The sequence below is a fragment of the Numida meleagris genome, chromosome 18 (genome assembly GCF_002078875.1).
Source record: "Numida meleagris isolate 19003 breed g44 Domestic line chromosome 18, NumMel1.0, whole genome shotgun sequence".
NCBI lineage: Eukaryota > Metazoa > Chordata > Aves > Galliformes > Numididae > Numida > Numida meleagris.
Window position 1 is genome coordinate 8398153 of NC_034426.1, and position 18179 is coordinate 8416331.

The 18179-nt window shown below is 48.1% G+C and overlaps 1 protein-coding gene across 9 annotated transcripts in view; it reads left to right on the forward strand.

Moving 5' to 3' along the window:
• Nucleotides 1-17294, forward strand: part of DHRS11 (dehydrogenase/reductase 11) — a 63993-nt gene extending 46699 nt beyond the window's left edge. For 3 of the 9 annotated variants that reach the window (XR_002444008.1, XR_002444016.1, XR_002444015.1), the window contains 2 exons: nt 12044-14243; nt 15599-17294. The gene's annotated coding sequence lies outside the window, so the exon portion shown is untranslated. Of the gene's footprint in view, nt 1-4933; nt 5122-6410; nt 6559-10762; nt 10896-12043; nt 14742-15598 lie in introns of those variants that run through there. The other 6 variants (XR_002444012.1, XR_002444013.1, XR_002444011.1 and 3 more) reach the window with 6 other exon arrangements.

Below are 18179 nucleotides of genomic sequence, written 5' to 3' on the forward strand. Positions count from 1 at the left end.
CACCTGGTAGAAACTAACTGCAGGTCATCAGTTTTTATTGGCATAGTGCAGACATGCAGTGTGATGAACTGATCTGGCAAAGCATTAACAAAGATAAAAAAATAAAAAAATAAAAAATCCCAGATCTGCGGGATTTTTTTTTTTCTGTTGTGGCCATCCCTGAAATCGGAGTGAATACCGCTCTTCGGGTGCTTGTCTGTTCTTCCCCTGTAATTTCTGCTGCTGTGCCACTGATGTAGATGCACTCTTATACAGAGTTCAGAGATAAATTTTTGTCTGACGTGTATCTAGAACTTATATAGTCACCTACTAATTTAAACCAATTTGCCCTAGGTGATGGGTGAATACACTTGAAAATTAAATGGGTCTGATTTAAGCATCCCTTCTCTGAAGCCAAAGATTATATAATTAAATTAAAAGAAAATGTGTTTTATAATAAACTGTATTTCCTCTTGGCAAAATCCAATTTTGAAACAAGATTGTAATATCATATCGAAAAATGTTTTCCCATGGGTATTACCAGTCTATTTCATTTAATTGTTTTCACCCATCGTATGATGAGCTTTCAAAGTAGTGGAAGGAGTTTTACAGAGAAAAAGGGGGAGGGTGGCAGGGAGATGGGAGTACGTCCCGCCAGCCCTGGGCTTGGTGGATGGTGGAACCTGGTGCCCGAGGGGCAGGAGAGCTGCAGGTTTTGAAGCGCAAGCAGCCGGCCCTCAGCATCTCAGGTTTTCCTTCTCCAGCCATAGCTTGGCGTTTGAGGAAGCTTAATGAGCCATGTGTTAAAGATTTTGCACTTAAGCAGAAAATATTTAATGCTCTGGGTCTGAGTGCGGGTGCGCTCCTTCCCCAGTGCAGCTGTTGGTGTCGATGCTCGGGGTCGGGTGATGCTGTGGTTTCCTTGGGGAAACAGGGAGGACTTCTCATACATGGGTTTGGTGTCCCAGCAAAGCGACAGCAGCAGGATGTGGGAGCAGCCAAGTGCGATGCTCTCAGGTCCCCATGGCCACAGATGGGACCACGCGGTGCCACCCCACTTCCTTCCGTGTCCTATCAAACAAATCTGCCTCCCTGCTGCGGTGATGTTCCTGGGGCCACTGGTTTCTCAACGCCGGCCACGTGCTGTGAGCTGGAGCCCCAAAATGAAGCCTTGCTTGCAGGCTTCCCAGCTGTGCCGTGCTCGGCGGCCTCGTTAAAGCCTTCAGAGCCTTTATCGGGGACGGAAACATTGACTTTCTGGGAAAATGTTGATTAAAGCAACAGTGAGCAGGAGCTGGAGGGCAATACCACCGGGCCCGGCCCGAGGAGCAGCACGGCATGGTGCGGCGATGCGATGAGCGCTGCTGCACCCGAGCAGGTCGGGCTGCGCGGGAACGGGGATGCAGGAGGGAGGAAACGCTTTCTGCGGTGTGCAACCGCCGTCAGCCATTTTAGGTTTCTGAATCCTATTTCCCTGGTGCTTCCAAGAGAAGCTTTTGGGGGAGTCCCCAGCTAAAACTCAAATTTGCATTTAAATGGAGTTTTTCTCTCTCTCTTTTTTTTTTTTTTTTAATGAGCAGGATGCATGGGAGACTCAGACTATTAGGTTTCCTTGTGGGAGAGTGCAGAATTCTCTCACCTTTTACTTCCCACCCCCTCCCCAGCCCCTTTAATGCACACTTTAAATTAGACATTAAAAAAAGGGAATAGTGCGTCTTTAAGGAGGATATAATCATAAACAAATAAGTCTCGTTGCCCTTGCAGCAGAACTAATCTTCCCTCAGCTGAGCTGTGATATAGATCAGTAACAAGAGCCACGCGCAGGGGGTTCCTTTGAAATGCATAATACCTCCTCGTATAAATTGGAGTTGGTGTGATGGAGCTGTGAGATGACATATTGTGGCATGACCCCTCTCTACTGATTGTGGGTGAACCCTGCAAAGGTAAATCTAACACGGTGCACACATCAGACAATTTCATTTTCATCACCCAGGGACAAAAACATAGCAACAGAATCTTTTCAAATGATAATCTGCATGCTGGGCGGAATATTTTCCCTCCCTCCCTTCTGTTTTTTTTTCTTTTTTTTTCTTTTTGCATGTTCAATTCATGATGTAGGTGAAAGGGATTATAAATTGCTTCCAAAGTTCATTCATTCCCTTCTTCTCATTCTTCCCTTTCTTCTCCTCCTTCTCCTTTTGCTTTTGTTCTCTTTCCCTCTCTACCTTTCTCCTGTCTGTTTTGTGGTGGTGGTGTTTTTTTCTCGAAAGAGAAAAGGAAACAGAGAAAGTTTGGCATTGTGTATGTGTAACTGATTCATTCTTCTCGTCCCCTCAGGGACGTTCCAGTAATAATGATTTATAGGAGTGCAAAAATCTATGCTCTTGCTGTTACCAACTAATATCCCTCCTACCCTCCAAAAAGGGAGTTTTCCTGTGGAAAGATCTCTCTGTACAACCCCTTCTCCCCTGCTTCTCTCCACTCCCCCTTCTCCTTCCTGCGCTGTTCCGTTCAAGTACTGGGAGCAATCTGCTGACGTGCATCACGCCGGCCAGGAATACATCGTCCTGCAAAACCCTATCTCGTCTAGAACTGGTCCCAGTTGACTGAAATGATGTTATATATCTGTTCTTTGTTCTTCTCTCCAATGGATTTGCGTTGTGTGATATTTGCAGTCCCGTTTCCAAAGTGATGTGCTGTGCAGGGCCGGGGGGGGATGCAGGCCCTGCTGGGAAGGAGAGCCCACGCCGTGTGACCGGGCCTCGAGGTCCAGCAGCAGGAGGGCTGAGAGCTGCCCAGGTTGCGGCCGTCACATCATCACATCATCCCATCCCTGATGTTGAGTGACACGGCTATTGTGTGTGCGGAGAGCGACGCGGAGATGGGTTTGTCGGTTCCACCTAGCGTGATGGCCGTCTCCTCATCGCCAAGGAGAGGAGCGAAATTGAAGGAGAAGAGGTCAGGAAGACTTGGTCTTCCTCTACACTTCTCCCACACTGCTCCTTCTTCTGGATGGAAACGAGGGATGACAGCTTCCAGACCACCTGGGACCTCCGGGATGCAGAAGGACACGCATGAGAGCAGGGCTGGGCAGCGATGCTGACACCACAGTGACAGTGACAAGTTCCTCCATGAGAAGGAGGCCCCGCCGTGCCACCAGCCCTGCCTGGCGTCCCATGGCTGCCGTGGGGCAGTGGCTGGGGATGGTTTTGTGTCCTCTGTTGGCATGTGGGTGTAGAGATGTCTCACCACACAGGCTGAGGCGGAGTGGGTGTGGCAGGCCCAAGGGTAGGGCAGAAATGTGCGACGCTCCCATTTCACCACCATGTCACCTCCCTTGGCCTATCTACTCTCCCAGGGATCTATTTCTAAAAGTTATTAGCAGATTGGTGGTTTTCTATCAACCTTGGGCACCAGTCTCCCAACGACACCATTGTGCTTTAATAAAATACATCTGATAATCCTCAGATAAAGGCTGGGGACGTGGGGGAGAGGAGGGGCTCTCACATGGATCCCTCCAAGGGACAGGGGGCTAGAAAAGGGTTAAACACTCATGTTTCTAAATGGCTGAACTACTGTATGTTGTAGTTTTCAACTGCAAATCATCTTTAATAGCAGACATCACGGGATGGCTCATTACATTAAGCTATTTTTCATGCTATCTCCTGTAATATCCTTTAATCCAATGCGTTTCAAATCACCTCAGGCTAAAATAAGAGACATAGCGATGTAATAGCCTAGTGTATTAGTGGGTTAATTGCCCTGTTGTACTCTCTAGTAGATATCTCTGGAATGAGTTCTATATTAATTGTAAATTGCTTAATACATTTAACTCCTTGAGCAGCTCTGCACTGTGTCTGCGGTGGGCGACCAAAGTTTGGGTGGTGTCCTGGCCGCATCCCGCAGAGTGCCCATGGCTCCGTGGCTGTCCCCAGTGGGGCACCTGCAGGTGCTGCGGGAGGAAGGTCTCAGTAAAACATCAGATCTCAGTCCCATGTTGCTGTCGGGGAAGACGAATGAACGGCTCCGCAGCGCTGGCACGGGATGCGGCAGCGGTCACGGACGCACACGGCGTTCGATGTCGCACGTAATGTGCAGCTGCTAGTTTTCGAAAATGACTTTTGTAGCAATAGGCAGACGTGGCTGCAGATTTGCAGTCACTTTTCTGAAGATTGGAGCGTAAGTGCTGGCGGGCTCGTAGAGGGTAATGCCACTAATTTCCCTGGATTGCTCCCAGCCAGTGCGGGTGGGATGGAAGGAGGAGCAGCCCGAGCAGAGGCTGTGCTGTGTGCAGGTGAGGCATTGCTTGCTCATCTTTTCAGGGACATCCTGGTTTCTAAAAATGCTGGCGAAAACGTTACTGCAAATTTAAAGGGAAGGTGCAGAATAGGAGTGCAGAAAAGCACGGTGCTTTGGAAATTAGGAGAAACTTTCCTGAAGTGCCACCTACTGCTTAAAACCAGTAGCAGAGCAGCAGGGTAGCAGGGATTTGACCTGTGCCTGGAAGCCATGGCCACCAGCTGGCCTGGCCCAGCTGTGCCACCCAGCACTGTGCCCACAGCATGCAGCTCTCTGCTGTGTCTCCTGTCTAAGGGAAAAAGAGTGCCTGTGAGGATGCAGTTCAGGGAGCCTTTTTGTAGCACACAACTTCAGATGCATGCTCCATTTCCAGTGCTTTTAACAGGGCAGCATTTTAATGCTACTTATAGCTGGAATGTTTAGTGGAGGAGAAGTCGTGCTTGGGGTGGGGGCTCCACAGGGCTCTTCTGTCCCAGCTGCCACATGCCAGGTTTTGTTCCAGCTCACATCACTTGCAGGGCTTCATGCACGATTACTTTGGGCTTACACCCAAAGAGAAGCTTCCAACCCTAATTAGAGAATGTACACGCACAAGCCTCCTAGATGGAGACTCGCTCGGAAATGTAGCCCAAGTAATTCTACCTGTGCCTTGCAGGGTACAGAGGAGCGATGAAACGGGCTCCACGTGCTGGGGAAGCTGCCAGTGGGCGAGGAAAACTGCTCAGTGGATGTCAACCAGAACCAACCCTGGGAATCAGTTCCTTGCTCAGTGGCCTCTGCTGTGGAGGCAGCAAAGCAGAGGGCCACCTCGCTGCAGTCCCCTGTAGGCAATTCTGCTGTAAGGTAACTGCACTGACTTCAGCAGAACCACTCCTGATCCGTACTTGGAACGCGAGGAAGAGCCAGGCACGGGGTGGTGCTCTAGCATCACCTCACCTGTTAACAATTCCTCTGTTTGCATCCATAGTTAGTTTGGGCTTAAAGAAATAGCATCACGCTCTTCCCAAACTTAACGGAAAGATCTCTGGGAGACAAGCTGGGTGAAATGCTCATAGCCTGTAGAGGAGCGTTCCTGTGGAGCTGGGGAGCCAGTTGTTCTGTGAAGGAAAGACACCCAGTGCTTAGAGAGCTGGAAAAAATCCATCGAGTAATTCTCTCTCTATAAAATAGGTGGTAATGCAATCTGAGCTTAATTTTGATGGCACGCTGTACTTCATAACAGCGACAACACCTTAAAAAATGTAATGAAAGGGCCTGATTTATTACCGAAATAATCCATTCAGCACTCCAATAAATAAAGGGAGAAAATACAACCAATGTTTCGGGAGAAGGAAAAAAAAGCGAGAGAAAAAATTGCAACGCGTAGCAGTTTTCTGTGAACGCATCCAGAGGCTGTGCCACATGGTTTGGCTTGCTTTTTTTAATTTTTTTTTTATTTTTTTCAGACAAATATCGATTCAAAGCTAGATTTGCAGCTCAGGCCTGGTGTCCACCCTGCATTTACTTCTAAAATTCCAGCCATGAGACGCAGTGGCACACGGAGTGGCTCTGGCTGGGCAGGAGGAGGAGAAGGGGAGGAGAAAACCCTTGTGCTCTGCCTTGCAAATATTTGATTTTGAATATGCTCTCGTAGCTGTTATTAAGTGCAAAGCAAACATGTTTTCTCTTCGTGCCAAATTTGTTTTAATAACGCAGTGTTACTTCTGCAAATGTCAGCTGCAGCCTCTCTCCATTCTGGTGGCACTCGGCCCGGGGCGAAGCCTGGGTGTTTTATGCTCCCTCTCCATGGCTTCCATTAATCTGTTTAACATGCCGGCGGTGGCAATGACAGCAAAGGCAATGAAATCCCCGCGTGGCAGTGCTGGTGCTGCCGTTCTGTACACACAAGGAGCCTGAGCTCCCCAAGGAGGGTGCTGGCTGTTCCCCTGAGCCCCATACCAGGTAGGAGCCCACGGCCCTGCCCGGCCTAATTGGCCTGTTTGTTTGGCAATAAGTGATTCCTGCCTGTCGCGGGCCGGATTGTTTTTCACACCATTAAATGAAGTTCTGCTGTATTGATCCCTGTTTTTCCAATTTGAAGCCTGAAAAGTGATGAAGACATTTTCTTGTTTTCTCATGTACTTTTCCCTCAGTTCATTTAGGTGAGCTGTCTTTAGTTCCTTGCTCCGCTCGCTGTAATTGCTTCTTCAGAGTAATGCTACACCGCAGGCGCGGGGCTGCCGCCTGGCTGGCCTTCTACGGACAGATGAAGGAAGGCAAGGCTGAAGTCATCAGCAGAAGGTTGGTCACAAATGACATCTCCAGAGCGCTGCCTTGGTGTCTGCTGCTGGAGCCTCAGTCAAACAGTGCCAGGGCTGAGGGCTGGATGGTGGGACAGCTTCAGGCTGCTCAATATTTGGCTTAAGATCTGGAAATACCACAGGATATTAATTTTCTTTGGGCACAGATGTTGTCCTCTTCAGCTTTGTGAAAAATTTTGGTGTTTGGATGTTTGTGTGGGGTGTGCAGGTGGAACACGGAGAGGTTGCTCCTTTCTGCTGGTGTCTGTGGGGACGTAACTGCTCCCTGCAAGCGCAACATCAAGAAGAAATGTTCTTTCCCTGGAATATCTTGTAGCTGTGTGGATGAGAAGCGCCGAGGGCTGCGGGTTCAGGGTGCACAGTCTCTCCTTTGTGCGCTTAGCATCTGTTATCATGGAGGTCCCTGCTCCTGAATAGCCTTGCAAAGTGCTATTACAATACCAAATAATCTGTAAAATAGACAAGTGATAAAGAAAGGAATGCAGTAGAAAAATGAGCTTGTGCCAATATATTATCCCAAGAATAGTAAAAAATCCAGTGTGTGGTTTGAAAACATGGTGCCATGTAGACACATAGGGACAAAGGTTGGAAATAATGGCCCATGGGTCTGAATGACCCATGTCAGCAAGAGAACTGCACTGGACAGAGTAAGTAGCAGAAATTCATGGGTCAGGAGGGTTTCAAAATTTCCTTCCTGTAATTGCTAAATCCTCAGAAAGAAGGTAAAAATTAGGAAAGGAGGTAAATTTTAGAAATGGGTGATCTATTCACCACCTAAGTGATAGGAAAGCGATTGTGTGTGTATTTTTTTGTTTTGTTTCTTTTTTATTTTAATTTATTGTAAACTACCTTATGACAATTGGTGATAAAAGAGCTGAGCCTTTCAAAAATCCATTTTAATAAAACACCGTATGACCTCATAGATATGCATAGGATTTAGAAATAACATGGATTTTAATGAAGGTACTTGAAAGGTATGGTGCCATATTGCAATTTTATGGAAGATCTTAGATTAATGAAATTAAACGTGAACTGCATTGTTTAGATGATGAACTTAAGGTCATATCTGCAGCATTTGAAAGAGAAACCTTGAGTGGAGGGTGTAGAATCATTGATTTAGACCCTGGTAGACAGCTGAATAGCAAGCATTGAAGCATGAAGGTAAATTCCCATATTTCATTGTTAGAAGGTTAGCTGGTGGCTGCCAGCTTTTCAGTGATAATCACCAACCAATTCCACCCTGTTTCAAAAAAGATTTTGCCTTTGTGTGCTAAGACACTTTTAAAAACCATTACTGTTCAAAGCAGGGGCACACTGTTTAAAGAGAAGCTATTTCTGGAAAATATAGGATGGCAATGAGTTGATGCTGTCCTTGGATAGCGATGCTATTAAGTTCATTAGGATAATCATCCATTTAAAATGCTTATAAGGAGAATTTAGACTGTTTGCTGAGGGTGCCAGACACCTCCTACTGCAAGTCATAATCATAACTACCTGTCACCAGTAATTAGCTCTTTTGCTTCTTTAAGATGGTTTATAAGACAATGGCCCTTTCAGATTTAAGTACTGTTTTCCTGCCCAGACACACACACAGGCATGCAGCACACACACAGGGAACGGATGCATGCACGTGTGTTAAAATAATAGACGTGAATTTGTACAACAGGAAAATTGCACGGAATGAAATCCTCAGGCCTAAAGAATAAGTGATAATGGAATGATACTGCCAATTACAGCTCGAGAACAGTGTTGTCACAGGGAACAGCTCATGGAGATGGAAGGATGAGGGGAGGAGGAAAGGTTCCCTTCTGACAGTTTGCTGTTAAAGCGAATTTGTCAAGGATGTTAAAATTAGATTTAACTGGGCCAGATCCTCAGATGACATAAATCAGCCTGGAGACTTCAAACCACGAGCTGGCCACACATTCCTCTTTGTTCTTTCTTCATCTTTATTATCTGCATCATAACACTGCCTGAAGGCTGCAATGATGCTTTAAGCCCCATTGTCTTAGCGGTGTACAGATGCAGTAAGAGAAGGTATTGCCCTGCTTTCCCCTGCTCTGGGCACTGTCTTTTATCACTTAAAACATCCGTGGGTTTTACAAAACCTGCCGCGTGTGGGAGATGGACACCTTGACTCGACCAGGATTTGGGCTGCGCTCTCAGTAGCTGCGAGGCAGCCCGTGGGAACTGGCCTCTTTCCAGGGTGGGTGAGGTGAGCTGCTTTCCACAACTGCAAAAACGATCAGGTTGCCTTTAATGAGCGCAGTTGCATACCAGAGTGAGAACATGGAGATGGGGGCAAACGCAAAGAGATGCTCACAGGTGGGAATGGGGTGGGTGCTGTTCTGTGCGTGTTGTCTTCCAGCCTGAGTTTTTGGCAAGCTGAGCAAAACTGCCACATCAGGAAAACTGCCAGTAAGGAAATTAGAGAAGGAATAGTGTTAGATAATGGTCATAAATGCATTATGATCATTCCTTTCATTAGAAACTTCCTTGTTTTCTCCCTGGCGTACACCAGAAACAGCTTGCACATAATTTATTTGTGTGTGTTTGCGGAGAAGAGGCAAAGGGAATAAAATCTAAGCCATTAGACATTCAAAAAGGCGGCTGGGAGATGTAGAGACGCGATGCTTATGAAAATAAATGGAAGCCATGTGTCTAAATCCCGTGGTCGTTCTTGAAGATGATGTCCCTAGCAGTTATCTGGCGGTCCGTTCCAAGTGGGGCACTGCCTGTCACATCTCCAGCACACATCTGGGTGCAACTGGACAGTAAGAGCAGCTTTTGCAGGATCCGAGGGGGCCAACCCCAGCTGTGTACCATGTACAGCTAACTAACGCTCTGAGTAACGAGAGCACATAGTGGTGCAGAGCTTTGAAATGTTATAGAGCATCTTTCAGGGAAGCTTGCTGTAGAGAAAAGTCAGAGTCCCCCATTAGGTCAGGGCAGCTGTGTCCTGCTCCCCTTTCCAGAGCTCTCTGCCATGTGCAGCTCGTGGCATTGGACAGACCGGCCCCACCGTGCCCAGTTCTGCGGAGCTGGTTGGCTGAGCTTTCCATAGATCCGTAACTTTCCTCTCTGTGCTAAATCTGCCAACAAATATTTTTTCATTTTTTTAAAGAATCTATCGGCATTGGCCACTTCAGAAATGCTGACCCATTAAGTCTAAACAGGCAAGTTAGGGCATGTTAAATATCAATTGATTATAAAACCCATATTAATTGACGTTTAGCAGCCCCACTAATGGAGAGGAGCTCATTACATAGCAGTTAACCCTCAACGCATATATATTAAATAATCAATTAGTATTTATTTAACATACAATCACCTCCCTATTAGAGCTAAATTAAAAGCCTCTTTATGGAGGCCTAGCAGAAAGTGCTGCACTGTGTTAACCTGCAGCCAGGAACGTGCATTAACGGCATGGATCTTTGTTACCTCCATTGCCCCCGAGATACTTTCAGTGACAAACTGGAAGGAGGGTATTGCTGTTACGCTTGGCCATGGGAAGGGAGGCTCTGCCCTGGGCTGGGATGGAGCAGAGAGAAGCAGAGCTCACATGAAGTCTTCCATAGAGCCACGGCAAGAGCAAACAGCTCCTGCAGCACAGCGTGTTCTGCAGGCAGATCCTGCTCCTGGGAGAGGCCAAGCTGAGAGGGAAGGGGGGAAGAAGGGAAAGTTGGAATTTCCCCTTTGAGGACAGGTGGGAAAGGTGCTGCTTGTCCCCGTCTGAGCAGGGTGAGCTCTCTGTGTGTTTGGCACATCTCTCAGCTGTGAAAAGGCAGCTTTAACACCGCACTGCCTCCTATAAGCAGAATGTTCAATTAAAACCCTCTCTAAATGGTACAAGGGGTGGGACTAAATAGCGAAAGATGAGCCAAGTTTCTCTAGGATAAACAGGGTGCCAAAAGAGCACCTGGACAGCAGAGGGTGCTCACACTGGGGATGCGTGTGGGTGTTCCCCAGGGACATGTGGGATGCAGAAGGGAAAGGCCTTGAAGTAGAAGAAAAGTATTTTCAAGGGTAAAAAAAAAAAAAGGGAGAACAAGGAGAGATGTGGGCAGACAGCAAGGCTGTATAGAAAGCAGAGGTGGCGCGGTTGGGTAATGGAAATAGGGCAAACTGGGGAGCTCAGAAAGGAGGAGAACTAAATTGCTCGAAATGAGTCTCTCCTGTGTTAGGTCCTGAGCTGCTATTTCCATCAGTGTGGAGCACTGAATATAAGCAAATGGATTTACACCAAACAGAGATAGGAGTAAGGGCCTGGCAAGGAAGAGTAAAGCACGGAGCAATTCTCTTTTCCTTGGAGCCTCGGTGAGTTTTATATTTGGGTCTAATAGGCCCCAAACCTATTTGGAGTTGAATTATATCACCCCTGCCCTATGCAATAATCTGTTTTCTGGTGGGGGAGAGCTGGGAAATCAAGCAGCTTCTCCAGAAGTCAATTTTGGTTCTCAAAATGGAGCCAGCTTGAGAAATAGTCATTGATCCACTTCTCAACTTGGAGCAAATTTCCATAAAAATAATCAGATGCTCTCAGCTGCCAGGGTTTGTAATGCTGCGTGTTTCCCTGGGTGGGGTGGGAGGGCTGGGAGAACTGGGGCTGAGCGGGCACGCTCGCTGCTCTGGGCTTCGGGTTCCTCCTCTTTGCCATACAAAGTCTGAATCGGGAGTTGCACGAGGGAGGGGATGGGAGAGGATGCCTTGATTGCCCTCTTGGCAAAAATAAATGAGCTAATGAAAGCAAGTTGTTTGCCTCGTCCTCAGCTGATGGAAACTGGAGCTGCCCTATTAGCCTTAAAAAAACCTGGATCCATTTAGGCTTCTGAGAATGTATCCGTGAATAACCCAGGGAATGCGGCTTGATCGGATGCCCTGGAAACTTGGGGAGCTCTGACAGCAGGGCAGCTGATTCCATTTATACACGTGTGCAATGGGGCTCGTGCCCCCCCGGCCCCAGCCCCTCTGCATCAGTGGCTGTGGAGCAGCAGTGGGTGCCAAGGGGTACAGGGGTGACAGAGATGGGGCAGAACCAGGCACATAACCAGGGACACACCAGGGCGGGGAGTTTGCTGAAGGGATAAGCAAAATAAAACAGGAGGAATGTGGCAATGCTATGTGAAGGGCAAGGGTAATCATGAACCTGATAGAAAAATTACTTAAAACATTTTGGGTTCAGCCAAAGACCCAAATAGAATTTTATAGAGAACATTTAATTGTATTTCAGGCTGCCTCTGCTTTTCGCCTCTGCTGTGGAGTAAAACGCAAGCGTGTGTCAGTTCCTGCCCCCCGCAACTCGGGGAGGACTTTGCTGTTCGCTGCTCTGTGGGAGAGAGAGACCTTCGTGGTCTTTCCTCTCCAAGGACAGCACCAGTTGCCTGAGCAAGTGATGGTCACCTGTATTCACAGGTATATGATGTATTTTTAGTGCCTGCAATAAATTACTGCTTCTTTCCTTACAGGTTCTGGAAACATTCCCAGTCCTTGGCGTATTCATCAGGATTGTTACAATTCTGCTGCCGCAAAGAAGGAAGTATCTTGTTCTCCTGTTATTTATTAGCATGTGCTGTAGTGTGAGGGACCGTGCTGGGGAGGGGAGCCCTGCTGTGAGGGGCACTGGATAAACACAGCCAAAATGACAGTGACAGTCCTCACTGCAGAGCGTTAGCAATTCAGACAGCCACGTCAGTCAGAGAATCTGAGAGATGGGATGTAACACAAGCAAAGGGAGGAATGTGACAGCTGGCAAACGCCGAGTGAGTTGCGTGATTTTTTGTAGGTGTGTTCATTCTTGAAGTACCTTGAAGGAAATGCAAATGACATGTATCCCGGGTAAGTCTATGTGCAAGCAAGGCCTGTAGGAGCTTCAGGTTAGAGATGTAGAAACTTCTTTATCTTGTAGAAAGTGCTACCAAGAGGGCTTTTTGAAAATTTGAGAAAATCATTGGAGGCAGGCCTGTTTTTGCCTAAGAGCACGGCAGGATAGATCACGGAGTCTGAGGAGCAGGGAGTCTTGTGCGATTCTATTAATGAAAAGCAGAAGGAAGTAGTAGAACAGAAGCAGTGGAGCAAATCCGAAAGTAAATGCCCCACCAAACAAGCAAAAATCTCACCGAACAAAAGCTGATGAATTTCCGAGGTAAAATTTTTTGGCAGTCAGAATGGGCTGATGTTTCCTAAAGCAACCAATTTAATCCCTCCGTTCTGCAAAGGCAGTGTCAAACAAAAGAAATCTGCTAAATATTTTCTATTAGCCTGAAATTTTGCCGTAGAGAAAATGATAACATGGAAGGAATTTCCTTGGGAAAGAAAAGAGAAAAGGGCGCTGCAGAATTATTTTAGTTTAGTCTGCAATGCTAAAAATGAATTCTGGGGCAGGACAATGAACTCATACACGAATATTAATTCTGCTTCCAATCATCCGAGGAGTTCAGTCACTGAAGCCCATTCATAGTCTGCCTGGTTCCGCAGGCTCAGAGGGATGCTCCAAAAAAACTTCTTTGAAAATCCCAATCTAAACACATTTGTGTCCAGCTTTATAAAGATCCTTCCGTGTGGCTGCAAAGAATAAGTAATTTCTATCTGCAACACGTTATGAAGTCCTCAGGAAGTAGGCACTAGGGCAGCGTAAAATGGTTATTTTAGCAGTATCTTCTCTTACAATTGCTTGTTCTCCATCTCCACGGAGGGTGGCTGGCAGCACAGCGCCGCGGTGATTTAAGCTCGCCAGGCTCCGGTGCTGGCTCTCATGTGAAGTGCCTGAGCTGCTGTGCAGGACTTGGCCATAAACTGCACAGCCCAAGGAAGATGTCGCTTGTTTTCTAGGACAGGATGAAATCACCCCGTGTATGTCCTCTGTCTATTGCCTCTCCGGGCAGGGAAAACATAAATGCCTTTCCCATCGTTTTATTTATTGCCTTTCTCTGTTTCCTGGGAAAAGACTATTTTTATTTTTTTAGCACTTTTGTGTGTGCGTGTGTGTCTGTGTGGGGTAAGCGTGTGTGTGTGTGTGTTTAGGAGGTTAAAAAAAATTTCTTGCTGTCAGCAAGTGATGTTACAAACCTGCTCTGACAAGGCTGGTTGTATATTTACAGTTGGTGAGAGCGAAGGCTTCATCAATCTTCACGCTTTGAAAGGGACAGGCCCGCTCCCATGAGCACCTGCTCCGGGAGAACAGCTGAACTGTGACTTTCCAGGGAGCTAGCTGTAAATTTTAGCCATTCCCCCCGCAGCCCACGCATGCTTGAGCTCTTTAACCTTCCCAGGCTGGCAGGAGTCCCAGCAATCAGTTTAGTGCAAAGACTGGGGTTCTTTTTAATTAACCTTTTGTTTCCCGCTGCAGGTGTTTCAAAGTTTCTTAATGTTAAAAAGGAAGAGGAAAAAAACTGTTTGCAGAGGTGCATCCACTCTCTTCCACTCTTGCTATGCTCGGTGATCAAATGGGACCAGCCTTTCTCATGTTTCTGCTCCTCATTTGCCTCCTGCACGTAAGATTATAACAACATCTTCTGAGAACCTCTGTAGGCATCTACACAAAGAATTCCCGTGAGCGTGTTTCAGTTTTGTCCTGCAAGGTCACACTTCCATCCTTTGTGAGGCACCTGCTTTCCCGACCCGCTCCGCTTTCTCCAGGCAACTTTCTCTGGACACCTGACTCCCTGGGTGGGTTGATGTTCTGTTTAATTAGTTTGGCCTCTCGCACCCGGCCGGGGGAAGTTTGATTATAGATGCAGACAACACTTCTGTTCCTCCAGCCTCCGGTCCTCCCAGAGCTCAGGCCCAATGAAAGCAGCAAAATGCCCTTTCTGCACCAGGCAGCCCGTCCTGCGTGGACCGTCCGTGCTGGTACAGCGCACGAGGCTGGGGAGAAGTCAGAGCTTAGGAAACATCGTGGTAGAGCACAGGGACAGGGTTTACTTATCTCATGGTTGGGAAGCGTTGCACTATTTTTTAACGTAAAAGCGCTTGGTTTTCTTCAGCACTTGCCCTGTTAATAAAAGAAGATGTATCATTTGGTATGGTTAAGTACTGACAATATTTGCTGCTTAAAGGCTTGCCATGTGAAAACCCAGCTAGCTGAAATTCCCAACGCCTCGTTTCAGAAGGTGTAAGAAGAGAGTGCTGTTGTCCTATCTGAGCAATAAAATTAGTAGAACAAGACTGTTGTATCTCTAAGAAAATTCATATGTAGAAATTTATCACGAGGAAAAAATACAGTTAAGCCCCACTTAAAATAATAAAATACATCTTTTAGAGAAAGTTTCAGACTTCTCTGGATAAGAGGAATAATGGTTTCTATAATTTAATAGGTGCTAAATTTGGTGAGGAGTGCCAGCAAATCCATTTCACTTAATGATATTTTATCTCCCTTGAAATGGTCATTTTCACGAATGCCTTTTTCTTGGTTTCCTTGTCCCATGAAGTGCTCAGGGTGGAGCTGCTGGTCCTCAAAAGCAGGGTGCATATAGCTGTAGAGGAGAGTGGGGAAACCCATTAATAAAGGGGACACAGAACATGGGCAGGATCTGCACGACAGTTAAACGTGCTCCCGGTATATAAAGAACATTTCTACTTTGACCCGAAGGGCTCTGGCCTTTTAGCACTTGCCCTTGTAGGAGTTAAGGTGGACGCAACTATTAAAAACTAGAGATGACCCGCATGGAACTGCAGGTGAGAATAACATGGAAGACTGAAAATAAAACAACCAGCAGCCCTCCCCGTCCACAGTTTGTGGCCACTGTCACTAAAAATAAGCTGTGTTTCAGGAAAGGGAATAGAGAATTTTTTTCTGGTTGGGAAAAACAAGAGGAAAGTTCAGCGAATTTTCAAATCAGAATAAAATGGAAAGAAGGGGAAATATGTAAAGGTTGGTATTAAAGAGGCAATGCATGATATTAAAGTTTGATACGTAGGCTTGGCATGAAACGGTCAGTGACATTCACGATCAGCACAAGGTCTTCGCTGCCCTCCTTCTTACATATCATATACTTGTAATTCTGTTGTATTCTAAATTTTAGCTCTGCCACCCTTTGGATTCTCCCATCATAAGCAGCGTGTTGCGTTGCCTGCCTGGGAGCTCCTGCAGCCCTGCCTGTGTGGAGGAACAAGGATGTGATAATATTGGGTCCTGAAACTGCAAATGCAGAACGAACCGAGAAGTAAAAGAATTGACAAGACAAGCAGTGGTGGGAAATGGAGGGAAGACTGTGAAAAAGGTTATAATAAATAATAAGAAATGTTGCATGGGCCAAAGGAATAATAGATCAGCGATGGAAAGACTCTAAAAGCTGCTGAGGGTTATTTATTGATGGACATTGTTTAAAAAAAAAAAAAATCAGTGACAGTTTTCCTTCGTGTTCACAAAGGCAGATGGCAGGGCAGGTGCCAGAATGAAAGATAAATTTCCTTTTGCATAAAGAAGAAATATTGAAGGAAACTGAGCAGAGGTGATGGAGAAATTAGAGCGTTGAAAGACCCTGAAAGCATGTGGTCCATGTCAACCCTCTCTCAGGATTTTCAGCTGAGTCAGCAGAAAGCAGGAAAAACTGTTGCGGGAAATGAGAACCTCTTTGAAGACCAGTAATGGAGAGGTTCCTGCAAGTGTCATGTCCGGAGGCCTGAGGAAAGCTTTCCAGGAATTCAAATTGGTGGTACAGAAGGTACCTGGCATGGCTGAGCGGCCAATGTGTGTCTTAATCTGGGACTGCAGTAGAGAAATAGTTAGGAGAAGTTATGAATTTAATTAAGGGAAACCGCCAAAGATTCAGAAATTGGATGCTGTGCCGATAACGGGAGAAGAAAACTGACAGAAGGTTTCTGAGGAGTTTGTGCAGATCATGAGCCAGGGAGAGCCAAGAGAAAGAACTTGTGCATCAGCAGCAAAGGTTGGGTGTAACACAGCCAAGAAGCGTAATCTGGAGTGGAAGTGATGAGTGTGGGACGTGGAAGTGCCTGGTCGAGCTTGGAGCTGGTGGTACACACACCGAGCTGCTGTGAAGATGCACTGGTTTCTGTTGCCCTGGTTGTGAGCAGGGAGGTTGGAGGGACTGTGTGCAACCAGGTGAGTGGTTACAGAGTGAATGTAACTGAGGGAAGTGCAGGAGAGACACGAGGAGGGGAACAAACGCTGCAGGACCTGAGAGCACCTGGCCTGGCTGGGGAGCCAGCAGGGAGGGTCCACCCCAAGGCCGGCAGCTGTGCTCCTGCAACAAGTGCCAGGACGTTCTAATTAGCAGCCCTCTAATCATCCCTGCAGCAGGTGAGTGCAAATTAAATGGCTGTCGTCAAACATGGTGACTCAGACTTGCCAATGGCAAACCAGGAGGAAAACTGTTGATCGGAAAGTGGAATTCGTCTTTGGGGGGAAACAGCATCATTTTGGGTCCATTCATCTGGTATCCAAACAGCATTAAATCACTCATTATCATCGTGCTCCCAGTCAGCAGTTAATGGGGACTACCAGGAAGGATCCGGGGGCTTTGCTCACTGCATCTCCTCGTGTCTTTGTTTCAGGAAAGCCGCCTGCCCTTCTACAGCAGGGGAACGTGGCAGCCTGGACCCACGTTTGCACACTCGGCTGCAGCCCACAAACCCCACCCTGTTGGATGAAACCCCTCAGAAAGTGCCATGAGGTGTTGGCCATCACGGGGGGCACGTGGGGGCCTTCCTCAGAGCTCAGCGGGGGGTCTGCGGTGTTTAAAAAAAAAAAAAAAAGAGGGAACGCGGAGGGAGGTTTTCCAGCAGAGCTCGTGCCGCCTGAGGGGCGCCCAGCCTGCTCAGACCTCGAACGGAAGGAAACGAGGCAAAGCCGACGAAACGCGTCCCCTTGGAAAAGCAGGCCATGCCCGCAGGAGGGCTGCTCCCCGACGGCCGCCGCAGCAAAGCAAAGCGCTCAGGTACCGCCTGGAGCAGAGCGGGGATGGGGCGCGCGCGCGTTTTGCTGCGTGCACGAGGCGGCCTGCAGCCCGGGGGCTCGGCTGCAAGCACCCGCGTGCCTCGCGCGGCGCGAGCCGGAGCCGTCGGCGGGAAGCGGCTGCGGGACGCGGGGCTCCCTCAGCGCCGCTCAGCCTCGAAGGAGCGCCCCGATCCGCCGCGGCCCGGGCAGCGCCCGCCCTCCGCCGCTAGAGGCTGCTGCACACCTCATTAAACCGGCACCCGCACGGCCGTGCGCGGCGGATCCCGACGGTAGGTGCGGTGCGATGGGTGCTCCGAGGGCGGCGGGGCGGGGCGTCCTGCTCCCCGGGGGGGGGGGCGCGGGATCCTCACGTCGCGGCTTTGCTCCGTCTCCTGAAGGGCTGCCCGACGGGGAGGTGTTGCGTACCGCAAAGATGCGCGAACGTCTGTAAAAATAAATAAGTTACGGCCGCAAGTAAACACGTTTGCAAAGCGATCCTGGCAATCCCAAGGCAAAGTCGTGTGAGAAATCCTTTGTCTCAGAGGAACCGCGGTTCCCGGGCAGCGCCCCGCAGCCTCGCGCCCAGGAGGAGCCCGACCCGGGGCCGGGAGCTCCGCGCGGATCTCAGCGCTGCGCGCTCGGTTCGGGCTGAGCGCTGCTCCGCTCCGCTGAGCGCTGCCGCCTTCGCAGAACAATACGCAGCT